Genomic DNA, 17,248 nt, shown 5'->3' on the forward strand with positions numbered 1-17,248 from the left:
TATAATGATGTGGATACTACGATGTTGATGTATGACGTTGATATTTAAAATTGTGATTACCAAATGACATGTAATGTATGACATGGAATTTATTAAACTAATTGCATATGAGATACGCATGTTATTTCTACGATTTGCATGCGAGTATAGGAGAACTCGATCGGCACTTCGGTCCATAACACTTTTATTATCAAATTTTCACCGGAGAGAATCGCCATCAAGACAATTTTGACTCGTATTGTGAATCTGCTGAAAATACTAAAAGAGTGACTTTAGGTCAAAAAAGGTTTTTCACTCGCTCTAAATCAAAGGGTATTTCATCTCATTTATCGATACGGAAATAGAAGAAACTACCAACGTGTTAATAAGGGTCCATATGTTCTCGCAAGTAATACAATCTTATTGATCTGAAAGCTCTTTTATCAGGACAGTAATGAGGCGTTATCAACAACTTAGAGAAAGGAAAATTCAATTCATAGCTTTCAAAGAAGTACTCTTCATTCATCGTCACTGTTGGGTTCACAATTCAAAAATCGTGCAAAATAAGATAAAACCAATATTGCCCGCATTGCTTTCGAGTGAAGTTTTTAAATAATCAGTCCAGTTTTCGATTCTAGGTACGAAATCGAACCATCCTAATTGAGATATATTTTTTTTGTCAAAAAATACTTTCCTTTTCATTTTAAAGAGTAGAGAAAAACAAAGGGTTAATACCATGAAAAATCCTAAACTGGTACAGTTGGGGTAAAAACTTTTACCCCAAACTATTTTTTTGACCACAAAAAACCCCAAACCGGTACACTTGTGACAAATTTACCCCGAACTATTTTTTTGACCACCAAAAACCCCGAACTGGTATACTTGTGACAATTTTACCCCAACTAATTTTTTAATATTATTTTTTTTTTTTCGAATTTTTTTATTAATTTTTTTTCTTTTTTTTTTTCCTTAATATACTTCATCTTCAACCTTTGACCGGTCGCTGGACCGGCGACCAGCCAGAGGCGGAAGCCGGCGAGGTCGGCCCCGCCAGCCGCTGGCGAGGTCGGCCTCGCTAGTGGCCAGCAGGGCCGAGCCCTTGCCACCGGCCGGCGAGGTCGAGCCTCGCCAGATCTGGCGAGGGCTTGGCCCTACCGGCAGCTGGCGAGGCTCGACCTCGCCGGCGTTGGGCGGGGCTGGCCTCGCCAGATCTGGCGAGGGCTTAAGGAAAAAAAAGAAAATAAAAAAATTTATAAAGAAATTTGAAAAAAATAAAAAAATAATATTAAAAAATTAGTTGGGGTAAAATTGTCATAAGTATACCAGTTCGGGGTTTTTGATGGTTAAAAAAATAGTTCGGGATAAATTTGTCACAAGTGTACCAATTTGAGGTTTTTTGTGGTAAAAAAAAATAGTTTGGGGTAAAATTATCACAACTGTACCAGTTTAGGGTTTTTCATGGTATTAACCCCTTTGCTTTAATTTCGCTTCTCTTCTTTGTTTGAGACTTTTCAAGTGGATTGTTAGATATAATGTATAATTTAGGGTTTACTCTTCATTACTGTTCATTCTTTCCCTATATAAAGGGACTTGGCCTTGTAGTCTAAACTCATTTCAAACAATAATATACACAAAATTCTCTCATCTCAACTTGGTATCAGAGCTACATTGTTACCTGAGGAGCGCCCATCGAGCCTGCCACACCGTGGCCGCCACGACGCCAGCCGCACCGGCCGCGCCGCCCCGGTTCTCCGACAAGACCGAAGCTTTTCGTCACTGCTCGGTATACTTCCGCTGCTCATTTCGGAAAACCGAGACCACCAGCAGACTCGCCGCCCTCAGACGACCCACGTCCTGAAATTTCATCGCCAACAGCCGCCGGACGCCACTACACGCACCGCCACGCGCCGCCGCACTTCGGACCCAGGTAGCCCATTGCTGTTGACCGGTGTTTTGGATATCCTCCGCCGTGTTTTTCCAAAAGCCAACACCAACCCACGACTCGCCGCCCTCAGTATAGTCAGCCAGTCAAGTTTCGTCTCTTTTCGCCTCCGGACGCGCCCTCACGCGCCGCCCCAAGGACTGCGCGTGAGATCCACGCGCTTCCCCAGCTGACACGCGCCCGCACGTGCCTGGCACACGCCCGCCCTCGCCTGGCACACGCCGCACGCACCCGGCACACGCCCCAGCTGACGTCATCTGCCACGTCATCCATTTGACCGACCATTGACCGGCGTTGACCGGTGTTGACCGACCGTTGACCGGTTCAGCCCAAGCCGGTTCCGTCGATTTTCTGGCCATTTCGACCACTTTCTTACCGGTTTCCGGTGTTCTCCGACCGGTTCTTGAGGTATTCCGACGTCCTGAGTTCGTTTTTGCTGTTATTTTTCTCATATCAGCTCTCGGTATATTAGATTCTGCTGATTCCATAATAGTGAAGTGCATATCATGGATAGAATGGAAGTCTCAATGCCAATTCAGACTATTTTGAATGGTTCTAATTATATTTTATGGTCTCAAGAAATATCAAGTTTCTTGAAAGGACGTCGGCTTTGGCGTTATGTCACTGGAGAAATTAGGATACCTACTAGAATTGCTGAAGAAACTGATGATAAATTTGTGGATCGATTGGATGAATGGGATAGCAGAAATCACCAAATTCTCACATGGTTTCGAAATACTTCGATCCCATCTATCCGACTCCAGTTTGGCCTTTTTAATACAGCAAAAGAAGCTTGGGATCTTCTTGATCGTCGTTATTCTAGTTCAAATGTTTCCCATCAGTATCGGTTGTTAGGGACTTTATATCACATGCGTCAGGAGCCCAATCAGTCTATTAATGATTTTCTATCATCCATGCATACTATTTGGGATCAGTTGACCTTGTGTGAACCACGCATGGAAGGGGATGGTAATATCCGCAGAGCTACTGAACATCGTGATCGTATTCGTATCATGCAATTTTTGATGGCTCTGAATGATGAGTTTGAACCTGTGAGAGCCTCCATTCTACATAGAGATCCTTTTCCTTCTCTTGAGACAGTTATATCAGATTTATTGAATGAGGAGACTCGATTGGCCACCTTGAAAACGCAACGTCCTACTGTGCCCATATCCACACCGACGGATGCAGTACTTGCCACTCCAAGTTCTTCCTCCATGCGACGTCCATTTTGCAAACATTGTCGTCGACATGGTCATTTGGCATCGAATTGTTATCGGCTACGGCCTATGCAACCCACAGGATCGACCACTCAACCTCGTAGCCGAGGTCCCTCTGTCCGTCCATCTGCCAATGCTGCCATTGTCGAAGCTTCTTCCCATGGATCGTCCCACACACTAGTGTCTCTGGAGGATCTTCGTACCGTTCTCCGAGAATCTGGTACCTTTATCCCTCCTATTCCTAGCACTTCTGCTATGTCTACTGCTCCAGGTATTTCTGATTCTTGGTTCTTTGATTCTGCTTGTTGCAATCACATGACATCCAATTCTGCCTTATTTCAGTCTAAATCCTCCGCTTCACATGCACCTCATATTCTTACTGCTGATAATTCACATATGAGTGTTAGTCATACAGGAAACATTTCTACATCTACATTATCTTTAACTAACACCTTCCTGGTTCCTAAACTCTCACTCAACTTAATCTCTGTCGGCCAATTGTGTGAACTTGGTTTTGATATTCACTTCTCTTCTCATGGTTGTCATGTGCAGGATCCTCGGACGGGACAGACACTTGGGACAGGCCGTAAAGTGGGGCGCCTCTTTGAGCTTGTTTCCCTAAATATTCCGACCTCTTTTGCTACTTGTGCTGCCACAGTGTCATCTGAAACTTGGCATTCTAGGTTAGGTCATGCTTCCTTTTCTAGGTTAAACTCTTTAATTTCAAGTGGTCATTTAGGTTCCGTTGACACTAAACATTTTGACTGTCTGCCCTGTAAGTTGGGAAAACATCATGCTTTACCATTTCAGACTAGTGATTCTGTATCCCATGCTCCGTTTGATCTCATTCACTCTGATATATGGGGACCATCTCCCACTCCCACCATGGGTGGCTCTCGCTATTTTGTCATTTTTGTGGATGACCATTCTCGGTATACCTGGCTTTATCTTATGAAAAATCGTTCTGAACTTTCTCGTGTTTATCGTGATTTCGTTGCTATGGTTAAAACCCAATTTTCACGGGATATTAAGATTTTTCGTACTGATAATGCTATGGAATATAGAGATACCGAATTTCTTCGGATTCTTTCTCAAAATGGTACTATCATTCATCGCTCTTGCCCTAGCACCTCTCAACAAAATGGTAGAGCTGAACGTAAGCATAGGCATATCTTAGATGTAGTATGCACCTTACTCATCTCTGCCTCTTGTCCTGAACGTTTTTGGGGGGAAGCTTGTCACACTGCTGTTTACACTATAAATCGTACTCCATCACCTATTATAGGTCACATCTCTCCTTACGAGCGTTTGTATGGTAGCGTCCCAAATTACACTCTTTTACGTGTATTTGGCAGTGCCTGTTTTGTGCACCTTCATCCACATGAGCGCACGAAATTAGAACCTCGTGCCCATGTATGCTGCTTCCTTGGATATGGCATTGAGCACAAAGGGTATCGATGTTGGGATTCCACTTCCAACCGTCTTCGTGTGTCCCGACATGTCACCTTTTGGGAACACAAGATGTTCTCTTCTATTTATCTCTTTGACCCTTCTGCTCATGTTCCTTTCTTTACCAATCCTTCCGTGGACTTATTTCCAGAAGATACCACACTTCCATCCACATCTGACTCTTCCATTCCAGATGTATCTTTCCCTCATCTTGAAGCAGGGCCCTCTGATGACTCCACTTTGGCCACCTCTGACGTGTCTGCACCTTCCGCGGATTCTCCACCACCGGTCATTCCTTCCTCCTCTGATCGTCGCCCCACTAGAGTAAGTCAACCTTCTGTTCGGCTTCGAGATTACCATTGTTATTCTACGATAGCTTCCCTTCATGAACCTCGCACATATAGAGAAGCTAGTACTAACCCTCTTTGGCAGAAGGCAATGGCAGATGAGTTACAAGCTTTAGACAAATCTCATACTTGGGATTTAGTTGCTCTGCCTCCTGGTAAGTCCGTTGTCGGCTGTAAATGGGTGTACAAGATTAAGACAAAAGCAAATGGTACTGTGGACCGCTATAAAGCTCGCCTGGTTGCGAAAGGCTTCACTCAGGAATATGGTATTGACTATGAAAAGACTTTTGCCCCGGTTGCACGTCTTACTTCTGTTCGTAGTCTCCTTGCTATCACCGCTGTTAAGCGTTGGCCTACATTTCAGATGGATGTCAAAAATGCATTCCTAAATGGCGATCTCACCGAGGAAGTTTATATGGTACCTCCTCCTGGCTACACTCATTCTTCCCACCAAGTATGTCGATTACGTCGTGCATTATATGGATTGAAACAATCTCCTCGTCCATGGTATTTCAAGTTTAGCTCCACCATGGCATCTCTTGGCTTTAAATCTAGTCCCTATGACCACGCTCTTTTTGTTCGACATACTTCTCGTGGGTCTATTCTACTGCTCTTATATGTCGACGATATGGTTATCACTGGTGATGATCGTCCTGGAATTTCAAAACTCAAGCATTATCTTAGTCAACAGTTCGAGATGAAGGATCTTGGACAACTTAGTTATTTTTTAGGCTTGGAGGTTACCGCAAACACATCCGGTTATTATCTTTCGCAAGCCAAATATGCCACTGATCTTCTTTCTCGAGCAGGACTCACGGACACCAAGGTCGTTACGACCCCTCTTGAGATCAATGCCAAAATTGATGCCGGTGATGGGACTCCTCTCCAAAACCCCACCCTCTATCGACAGCTAGTTGGCAGTCTTATATATCTCACTGTTACTCGCCCTGACATCGCTTATGCTGTTCATATTGTCGCCAGTACATGACAGCACCTCGTACAACTCACTTTGTCTGCAGTTCTTCGTATTCTTCGCTATGTCAAGGGTACGTTATTTCATGGCCTTCACTTTTCTGCTCATTCGACATTGGAGTTGATTGCCTATTCAGATGCTGATCGGGGTGGTGACCCTCAAGATCGTCGCTCCACTACGGGTTACTGTTTTTTCTTAGGCACTTCACTTATCTCCTGGCGTAGCAAGAAACAATCCACTGTTGCTCGTTCTAGTACAGAAGCTGAATATCGAGCTCTTGCTGATACCACATCAGAGTTATTATGATTGCGATGGCTACTGGAAGATATGGGAGTCCGTCATCATAGTGGGACAGTCCTACATTGCGACAATCGTAGTGCTATCCAAATTGCACATAATGATGTTTTCCATGAACGCACCAAACACATTGAGATAGATTGTCACTTCATCCGCTATCATGTTCTTCGTGACACTCTACGACTTGTTTTTACTTCATCAGCTGATCAAACTGCCGATATCTTCACAAAGACACATCCACCGGGGCGGTTCCTAGATCTTCTCTCCAAACTCCAGTTGACTTGTTTCAACTCACCTTGAGTTTGCGGGGGATGTTAGATATAATGTATAATTTAGGGTTTACTCTTCATTACTGTTCATTCTTTCCCTATATAAAGGGACTTGGCCTTGTAGTCTAAACTCATTTCAAACAATAATATACACAAAATTCTCTCATCTCAACTTGGATAAAGATTCAAGAAGAGTCAAAGTCAAACTTGGATGCTTGCTCTAACACTCAAGGGTTTTGTTTTTTGACAACTTTGAAGGAACAAATTCTCTTGGACCGAGATAGGGTGGTGTCCAAAACATGGTACAATGAAGAGAAAAATAGGTGGGAAATGGATCCCATAGCTGTACCTTGTGCCGTATCCAAGAAGCTTATAGACAGTGCACGAATCAGACATGATTGGGGTGCTATGTATGTTGCTCTGAAGGGGGACACAAAGGAATATTATGTCAACATCACGGTGCTGCATCTTTCAACTTATAGTTTCTTCTTTACGTTATTCATTTCTTGGGGTTTTTAATGTTATTCTGAATGTTGCCAGGAATTTGAAATGCTGTTTGAAGAGTTTGTGGCTTTGATGGGTTGTACATGTAGATGCTTGCTTCTGGGATTCCTACTGCCGTTCAACTTATGTGGATACCTTTGTCAGAGTTGAATTTTCACCAGCAGTTCCTTTTGACGACAAGTCTGGGCCATCAATGCTTGATGGGATTGGGGAGGACTCGAGTCATATCATATGCTAGACGTTGGGTTATTGAAAAAGTCAGAAACATAAATGATGACATAGTGACAGTGATATTTTTTCCCATTGTTGAGTACCTAATCCCTTACCCAGTATTGATTCTTTAACCTTGCAACCTGTCTATTTTGATAATTTTTTTTTTCAAACTCACTGTAATTGTTAACTTTGTCCATAAGTTCTACTATTTTTCTGTGCCACAGGTAAGGATGCAATTAGGAATGGCATGGCCGGAGGAAATCGATCAAACTGTTGGCTCAACATGGTACTTGAAATGGCAATCAGAAGCAGAAATGAACTTTAAATCCAGAAAAACAGATGACCTCCAATGTTTTCTGTGGTTTCTGATTAGAAGTGCTGTATATGGATACATTTTGTATAATGTGTTCCGGTTTTTTAGGAGAAAAGTCCCCAGACTTCTTGGTTACGAGCCATTACGTAGAAATCCAAACGTGCAGAAGTTTCGGCTAGAGGTATTATTTTTTTCTTGCTTCCAATATCCTTTCTGATCCTTTGCTACAGTAACTCGGGCTTCCAATTCAGCCGATGCATGGCCGTTGACTTTTTGCTTTTCCTAAATGTCGTATGCAATTGGAGTTCTTCATCACTTTTGAGTGGAATCCTGTACTTGGTCTTTTGTGCTTTGAATTTGGAATGCATTGTGGATTGGGTCTTGACTCTTTACCAGCTAAAGTTCTTGTTAATTATATATGCTTTTCGGAGCTAGATATCCCTTGTAGATATTGCACTACGCTGTGATGAACTTACCCCTACATTGGGAAAGAAACTTCTCATCTATTCATTAAATTCTATGTGATCTTCACTGGAGTATTAAAATAGTCATTGAAGTCCTTTTTTCTGTAGCTTATGATGTGCAATTGACTGAATCAAATTTTACCTTTACGTCACCTTGCAGAAATCGTATATCCAGTATAAAGTAAGAAAAATCAAATAGAAGAAGAAGGCTGGCATAGATCTCATCAAAACTGCTTTTGATGGAATGAATGTTCTTATGCTGCAAAGTACTCTATAGTCTATAACCTGTTTCTCGAAAATTATTGTCTCACAATTAAACATTGTTTTGTGCAGAGAGTTAAAAATCCGCCGGTACCATTAAAGGAATTTGCTAGTGTTGAATCAATGAGGGAGGAGATCAATGAAGTTGTTGCCTTCTTACAGAATCCCCGTGCTTTTCAAGAAATGGGCGCCCGTGCACCTCGCGTACGTTTTTCTCTTGAAGATATCAAATGCCTCTATGCTCTTGGTTGTCTGCATAAAGTGGACTTCCGCAGTAGAACTCAATTTGTCTGGAAATGTTTCACCCCTGGTTGTTATTTCCTAGCATAAAGATGGAGTTTTGTCTTTAAAAATTCAGCCCAGATAAGTTGCTTGTCTACTGACAGAAATTATGCTGGACAGTTCCTTTTTCCCCTGTTCTTTGACACTAGCTTGTTTGTGGAGGGGCTCTGTGGAATCAATTAAGTCATATAAAGGGTTCTGAGTTGAACTATGCTTAGGTGGAATTTCCTATTCGGTGTGTATGTGTTTTCCATCAGCCACGTGATATTGTGCTTGCGTGAAGGCTTTGTGGATGACTAGTTGATGGAAATCTTTCTGCGGCAATTCTTCTCTCTATACCTACAAAATCGTATTGATAGTGTGCTTTTGAAAATTGATGGGCCATCACCTCTTTTGCTATCACTGATCAAAAGTTCATGGAAGAGGGTGGTACTTTCACAAGAGAGGTTCTCTGGTTCTGAGGCGAGGCATATTTAAAGCAAGCCTCATTTCCTATTTCCTTGTGCCCCTATTTATACTCTTAACAAACTGTTTTAAATAGGTCTGCTCTTGCAGAATATGATATTGCGTGAGCTACATTATGAGAATTGAAGGGTTATGTTGGACTTTTAGCAGTTGTTGTCAATGGTTGAATAGTCTATTGAAATGATTGCATGATGTATATAGCATAATCTAGTGGTAGTTGTTATTTTTTCAACTGATGGTGATGATTGAATTGTGTATCATTGTTTTAGGAATAGTCTCCCATCACATTTTGTATAAAGCAGTTTTACATGTCAGGAGCATCATGTTAGCATGTTTTATGTAACTTCCATGAGACTGGGGAATGTACCAGCTCACTAGATCAAGCATAACGATGCTGATTGTTGCTTCCTAGCTCTGAAGCCTTATATGTGGGGACAACGGGACATAAATGGAGAACATTTGCTATGTTATCTGTCGAGACTTTTGTCCAACCAAAGCAGCATTAGCAGAATCCTTTTCTCCAGTGTACCAATGAGAATCTGCCCAAGTTGAATAGACTGTTGAAATTGTGATTACATTCTGACAGATTGAGATTATGTGATTACATCCTGTGATGCTACTTTGTTTTCAGATGGAGAAAAATGTCAATGATTTCTCATAAAAGTAAATACAAGATGCAATAAATGAATATCTTGTCTAACAAAACAAACAAAAGAGTTTCCATATGTATTTCCCTCTATCCTATTTGTCGAATAATCAGTTCTGGGGTTTGTCATTCTTATATTGCAGGGTGTTCTTATTGTGGGTGAGAGGGGAACTGGAAAGACATCTCTACCATTGGCTATGGCAGCAGAAGCTAGGGTGCCCCTTGTTAAAGTTGAAGTCCAGAAGTTGGAGGCTGGACTATGGGTTGGACAAAGTGCATCAAATGTTAGGGAGTTATTTCAGACAGCCAGGGATTTGGTTGGCCTCTCTAACCCTTCATTTTATTTTTTTATTGTTTCATGTTGATTTATTTGCATTTAATTGTAGACTAATTTTTTCCCAATAAAATTTTACCCTTATTGTGTTAATCTTGATGTCCAGGACATTTCGGTTGAAAACAGTCTTGAATCTGTATCCATCGATGTTAGGCCTTGCATTTTTGCTTGAGCTTCTACACATTTTAAATACTGCCAAATACCTCATCATTTCCTGGTTTGGTAGTTGAGAAAAGGATGTTTCTGCACAAATGCATTTTCCTCCCAACTCGCAGTCTAAAGAGTTCTGAATCTTTTTTTCTTTTGAATAATCTGGCATCCTACGAGAACAGATGGTCTGTCTTGAAAAGAGAGAATAGAATTACTTATTATTCTCAAATTGTGATTATAGGGTTACAAATATATATATACATACATATATATATATATATATATATATATATATATATATATATATATATATATATATATATATATATATACACACATGCTTAACCCTACTCACAAACTAGATTACTATTCTACCCTTAATATTCACAATATTTCCCAACACTCCCCCTTAAGTTGGGACGTAGATATCAAATAATCCCAACTTGTTACATAAGAAGCTCACTCTATTCCCCCGTAGAGATTTAGTAAAAATGTCTGCTAGTTGATCTTCCATCTTTGTGTGCTGAAGAGTAATCTCGCCTTTTTGAACTTTTTCTCGCACAAAATGACAATCAACCTCAATGTGCTTAGTCCGCTCATGGAAGACGGGATTAGATGCAATATGAATAGCGGATTGATTATCACAATACAACACTGATGGAGTTGACAGTGACATTCCAATCTCTGATAGTAACATCCTCAACCATATTAATTCACTTGTCACATGTGCCATAACTCGATATTCAGCTTCAGCACTTGATCGGGAAACAACATGCTATTTCTTGCTTTTCCACACAACTAAATTGTCTCCCAGAGACACACAATAGCCTGAAGTAGATCTCCTATCCATAGGACATCCAGCTCAATCAGCATCAGAGAAACCTGCAGTGTTTAGATGACCATAATTCTTAAACTGTAGTCCTTTACTTGGTGCTCCTTTCAAATATTTGACAATTCGAAGCACAACATCCCAATGAGTAGTACGCGGAGAACTCATGAATTGGCTTACTACACTAACGGCGAAGGATATATCAGATCTTGTGATGGTAAGATAATTTAACTTACCAACTAATCTTCGATACTTCGCTGAATCATGTAATAATTCTCCATGTTTTGCGTCAAGTTTTACATTGGGATCCATAGGGATATCAACTGGCTTTGCTCCAAGAAATCCAACCTTACTAAGAATATCAAGTACATACTTCCGTTGTGATAAATTGATACCAACATGTGAGTAGGATACTTCAACACCAAGAAAATATCGAAGATATCCCAGATCTTTAGTACTGAATACTATATGTAGGAATTGCTTAAGTTTTTGAATACCACCTGAATTACTGCCAGTAATAATGATATCATCCACATATACAACTAGAAGGATACAACCAGCTAAAGAGACAGAGCTGAAAACTGAATGATCTACCTGACACCGCTTTAATCCAAATTTGATAGCCGCATCTCTAAATCTACCAAACCAAGCACGAGGAGATTGTTTAAGTCCATACAAAGCCTTGTGTAAACGACATATCACATTCTCCCCCTGAACAACAAACCCAAGTGGTTGCTCCATGTAGACTTCCTCAACCAGATCACCATGTAAGAAAGCATTTTTCACATCCAACTGATGAAGGAGCTAGCCAAATCGCGCAGCTAGTGAAATAAAGACACGAACATATGATATTTTGGCTACTGGAAAGAAGGTGTCATCATAGTCGACACCATAAGTTTGAGTATACCCTTTCGCAACTAATCGTGCCTTCAATCGATCAAGAGTGCCGCCTGGGTGAACTTTAATAGTAAAAACCCAACGACAATCAACAGGTTTCTTATCAATAGGTAAGGAAGTAAGCTCCCAAGTTCGGTTCTCCATAAGTGCTTTCATTTCATCCTCCATAGCATGACGCCAACCCGGATGAGCAAGAGCTTCATCAACACTACTAGGCATAGAAATAGAAGACAACGATGAGACAAATGCAAAGAAGGTGGGAGATAAACGATCATATGATAGAAAATTAGAAATAGGATGACGTGTACGGACACAATCAGAAAGACTGGAATAAGCAGCATACCGATCAACAGGACGACCAACACAGGAACGTGTACCTTTTCGAGAAGCAATGGGCTGATCAGGATCAAAGGTTGGTACTGTAACTGATGAGGGAGCAAATGAATCAGGTTCTGATGAAGACTTTACTATCATAGTCGGAACGGTACTGCGTCAATGATATGTGCGTTCAACAAACTGAAATTCTGTGGATGTAGCTGGAGAAATGGAAGGTGGTGGAAGTGTCAGTAGGACACAACCATCACCATCACCATCACCATCACCATCACCATCACCATCACTAGATGTCATTGGGACCACCGAAGAAGAAAAATATGACTGATCTTCAAAGAATGTTACATCTGCGGACACGAACATATGACGGCGAGTAGGACTGTAACATTTGTACCCCTTTTGAGTCCGAGAGTATCCCACAAAGACACATTTTTCAGCACGAGGATCCGGTTTATCAAGACCTGGAGTAAGAAAATGTACAAAACAAACACACCCGAAGACCCAAATAGGTAATGAAAAGAGAGGACGATTTGGATGTAAAATAGAGAATGGTGTCTCCCCCCGAAGAACAGAAGTTGGAAGCTTATTAATTAAATAACATGCTGTGAGAACAGCATGGCCCCAAAAATTTTTAGGTAGATGCATATGAAACATAAGGCAACGGGCAACATCAAGAAGATGCCGATTTTTACGTTCGGCTACACCATTTTGCTGGGGAGTGTATGAGCAAGAAGTCTGATGAATAATACCATGAGACTCAAGAAATGGCTGGAAACCAGAAGTTGCAGCAAGATATTCTCTAGCATTATCTGACAGTAAATATTTGACAGAGATATTATATTGATTCAATACTTCAAAATAGAATAATTGAAAGCAATGAAAAATCTCTGTACGGTCTTTTATTAGGAATAACCAAGTCATTCGGGAAAAATCATCCACAAATGTAACAAAATATCTGAATCCAAAGACATCATACACACGACACGGACCCCATACATCTGAGTGAACCAGTTCAAATGGACTAGACACACGACTCTGAATACGGGAAGGAAAATAAGTTCTATGATGTTTACCAAACTGACACGCTTCACACCGAAAGGAACTCACAAACTCAAACTCAGGAAATAGACGCCGAAGTATGTTCGGTGGTGGATGACCAGCACGACAATGCGTTCGATATACATCAGTGGATGTACGCTTTACAGCTCCAGCAGCTAACACCTTCTTATCAAGATAGTACAGGCCATTTGATTCATGTCCCCCGCCAATCATCTGTCTAGTCCTTAGATCTTGAAAGACATAACGAGAAGAGGAAAATGTTACGGAACAATTTAGTTCTTTAGTTAATGAGCTAACGGAAATCAAATTATAAGGAGATTTTGATAGGTGAAGAACAAATGACAAAGAAAGTGAGGGACTCAAATGTGCAATTCCTGTACCAGTAACTTGAGATTGTGAGCCGTTTGCTAATGTAACTGAGTTTGATAATAAAGGAGATGTAGAGTGAAATGAAGACAGTAGGTTAGAGTTACCAGTCATGTGATTGGTAGCTCCAGAGTCTATAACCCAAGAGTCAGATGCTGCAGACAACAAACAAGATGAACTACCTTTGGAGGTTTGTGCTAGAGTTGCAGTAGGAGCTGAAGATCCTATCACCTGTTGAGAGCGAACCAATGTATCATACTCAGCACATGTTAATGTAACTGAATCGCCTGTATCCTTCACATTAGTCGAACTTGGTGGACCTATTGAGGGAGGAACAAGAGAATCCTCAATTTCTGCATATGCAGCCAGGGGTGGTCTGAGTTCTGGGTGAAGTGTATAGCAATAAACTTCTGTATGTCCAGCTCTTTGACAATGATGGCAATAGCGTGAGCCACGACTATTCCTAGAATTCATGGTACCACGAGTACCAACTCCCCCATCGCGGCCTTCATGACCTCCACTATGAACAAAACCGCGTCCACGACCACGGTAACCACGACCTCAACCTCCACGTCCGCTAGGACCATGGGAAAGCATAGCACTCATCTCCACAGCCGGCGTGGAAGAAATCTTCTCAAGAATTGTGGAACGAAGAGCCTGGGAGAAGACTTCATCCACTGTAGGAAGAGAACTCTGAGATGTAATATGTTGACGGAGAGATGAATACTCGGGCCGCAATGATTTAAGATATAATATTACCCTCAAATCCTCTTGGCGTTTGGCCAAAATATCTGGATCATTCGAGGCAGGAAGATAAGTATCCAGTCGTTGGCAAAGGGTCGTGAACCGAGCATAATGATCAGATAAAGATTGATCTCCACGCTGAATATCAAACAGCTTTTCCCACGTGTCACATACTCGCATTTTATTATTTTGCGCCGAATAGAGTAATGCACATTTATCCCAAACTGCCTTAGCATAGTCACATTGAATAAAGTGAGGGCTGACCTTAGGATCCATGCTATTCCACAATAGAGTCCGAATCATCGCATCTCCTACAACCCAATCAGTAGCTTTACTCTTATCGGACGGTACCGTAGATGTGAGATAGTCAAGTTGCCTGGTGGCAGTAAGATAGACCTCAACAGCTTTAGACCAGGATTGATAATTAGTTCCATCCAACTTAACATATGTTAATTGAAAATGACCAAAAGGGATCTTGATCCTGAAGTTGATCCACTGTTCGCCATTAGTGAAAAAAATAGTGTGATTGAGCCCAAAAACTTTTCAATTCAGTAATCCAATCAAATACACGAGTAATTCCGAACAAAAAAGGACTCAATCCAATTGCCACCTGCAGTTCACCGACACTTCATAAAATCATTCCATCTATCAGTGGGTAATAACATAAATTACCAAACCACCAGCAAGCTTATTCTCATTGTTTCCTTCGATTCAATGTAATATCGCGCACGTAAATACTTAAGTCAGCAGCAAAAAGAATTTCAATGGAAAACGAAATGTACGTCACTTTCAAGTAGAGGAGCAGCAACTTTATCCTCTGTAGGAGCCATAAAATCCAAGCAACAGTGATATTTATGGAGAAGACGAGATTTCCTTGCGTATTCAGGTTCAATCTCGATTGAACATCGCTGGATTTGAGGTAAGCTAGGTCCAGCGACGTCGGAATGGATTACACAGTGCTAGATCTGGTCACCAAGGTTGAGCGACAGCAATCACAGAGTCAGGCGACGCCGGGAGACTCGAACGTTGCTAGATATGAGTCGTTGGGGCTCGACGATGGCTACTCGTGGGTCGCCATGGGTCGGCCACGGCTCGTCGTGAATCGCCGGGGTTTGGCGACGGCTACGTGTGGGTCGCCAGGGTTTGGCGACGGCTACGTGTGGGTCGCCGGGGTTTGGCGACGGCTGCTCGTGGGTCGCCAATCGGCGACGGCTGGTCGTGGGTCGCCGAGGCTTGAATCACCAATGCACGACCAGATCTGGGTCGCTAAAGGTCAGCAACGAGGTTGCTGAGGGTCGGCGACAGAGTCGCCGGAGTTTGTGTGCTGCCACCCGGCCAGGGGGGGTGGGGGGCTTCACTGGTGACGGAACAGTAGTTTTCGGCAATCTGGCGGCTAGGTTTGAATAGTTTTTTTTTTTTTTTTTTTGTGGGGCTCTGATAGCACGAAAAGAGATAATAGAATTACTTATTATTCTCAAATTGTGATTATAGGGTTACAAATATACATACGTGCTTAACCCTACTAATAAATTAGATTACTATTCTACCCTTAATATTCACAATATTTCCCAACATGTCTTATTATTAGTGGTTAGCTTAAATTGATCATAGTTAACATTAAATATAGTGAGGCATATATTTCGATCATGACTGACTAGAAATTTCATATGAGAAATTTGGTGCTGGGTATTCCCTCTTTCTTGCCTGTTCCCTTCTGCAAAACATTCTCTTTTGCAGTTGAACACCAAGTTTTATGTTCTTTGATGTAGGCACCTGTAATCATATTTGTCGAATATTTTGACCTTTTTGCTGGTGTCCGTGGCAAGTTCATTCACACTAAAAAGCCAGATCACGAGGCTTTCATCAATCAGCTTCTTGTTGAACTTGATGGGTAACTTCAACCATACTGTGTTTGTGAAATTTGTCTTTGCTTTTTTCTGTTTTCTTTTATCAACTCTAGATTTGCCACTAACCTCTCAACTGGTCTTTTTTCTAGATATTCTGCTCCTATTTTGCGTTCTTGGTCTTGGCTTCTACTAAGTCTTTGTGCTTGCTAATATTTTTTATATCATCTCCAGTATAAGGTTTCTCTGCATTGCAACTTGATTGCGACAATTTATTTCCAAGACCAGGTATTACTGAAACAGTATCATAGGCGAAACAGATATGAAGACATGCATATATGAGCTTTTTTTGTTTTCTTCCTGCTGCCCTATCTAAATGTTATTTTATTATAGGATTAACTTTCAGGACAAAAAAAAAAAAAAACTTTCAGGACAAAGGTTATTTCTGTGATTTCCCTGTTGTCTGGTGGAAGCTTCTGCATTTCTTCCATTCTGATCAGCATAATTATCTATGCAGATTTGAGAAACAAGATGGTGTTGTCTTGATGGCCACAACTGGAAGCCTCAAACAAATTGATGAGGCGTTGCAGAGACCTGGTCGGATGGATAGAGTCATCCATCTGCAGAGGCCAACTCAAGCAGAAAGAGAGAAGATACTACAAATTGCTGCTAAAGAAACGATGGACGATGAGATCATTGATTTTGTGGACTGGAGAAAGGTGATTCACCATCAAATAGACGTGCCCTATACTTTCCTTTTCAGTAAAAGATGTACTTTCAGTTGTCGACAAAAGCTGCTCATTTCCAGTAAAAATAAGCAGGTCTAGGACCTTCCAATTATGAGGTTTCTATGGCATTTGATAATGATAGTACTCTGAATGTCCTCTTAGTCTGCAGCTTTGGGATAGTTTGTAGATGGGATTTTCAGGTGCTAGCAATTACTGCCGACAGCTTGCCCTCCTGTTTGTTGGTGGATTAGCCCATTAAGACTGAAACCAATAAATCACTAGACAGTCTGAGAAGTTAGGAAACTTGTAGTTGTTTTTTTTCTTTTCTTTAGTGACCTCA

General features: G+C 41.4%; 1 pseudogene; it reads left to right on the forward strand.

Annotated features, from left to right (window-relative positions):
- The first annotated feature begins 6,653 nt into the window (after window positions 1-6,653).
- Window positions 6,654-17,248, forward strand: part of LOC115665924 (probable inactive ATP-dependent zinc metalloprotease FTSHI 5, chloroplastic) — a 76,947-nt pseudogene continuing 66,352 nt past the window's right edge.

This window comes from Syzygium oleosum, unplaced genomic scaffold (genome assembly GCF_021117445.2).
Source record: "Syzygium oleosum isolate NSW1041296 unplaced genomic scaffold, Sole_v2.1 Sole_v2.06, whole genome shotgun sequence".
Classification (NCBI taxonomy): domain Eukaryota; kingdom Viridiplantae; phylum Streptophyta; class Magnoliopsida; order Myrtales; family Myrtaceae; genus Syzygium; species Syzygium oleosum.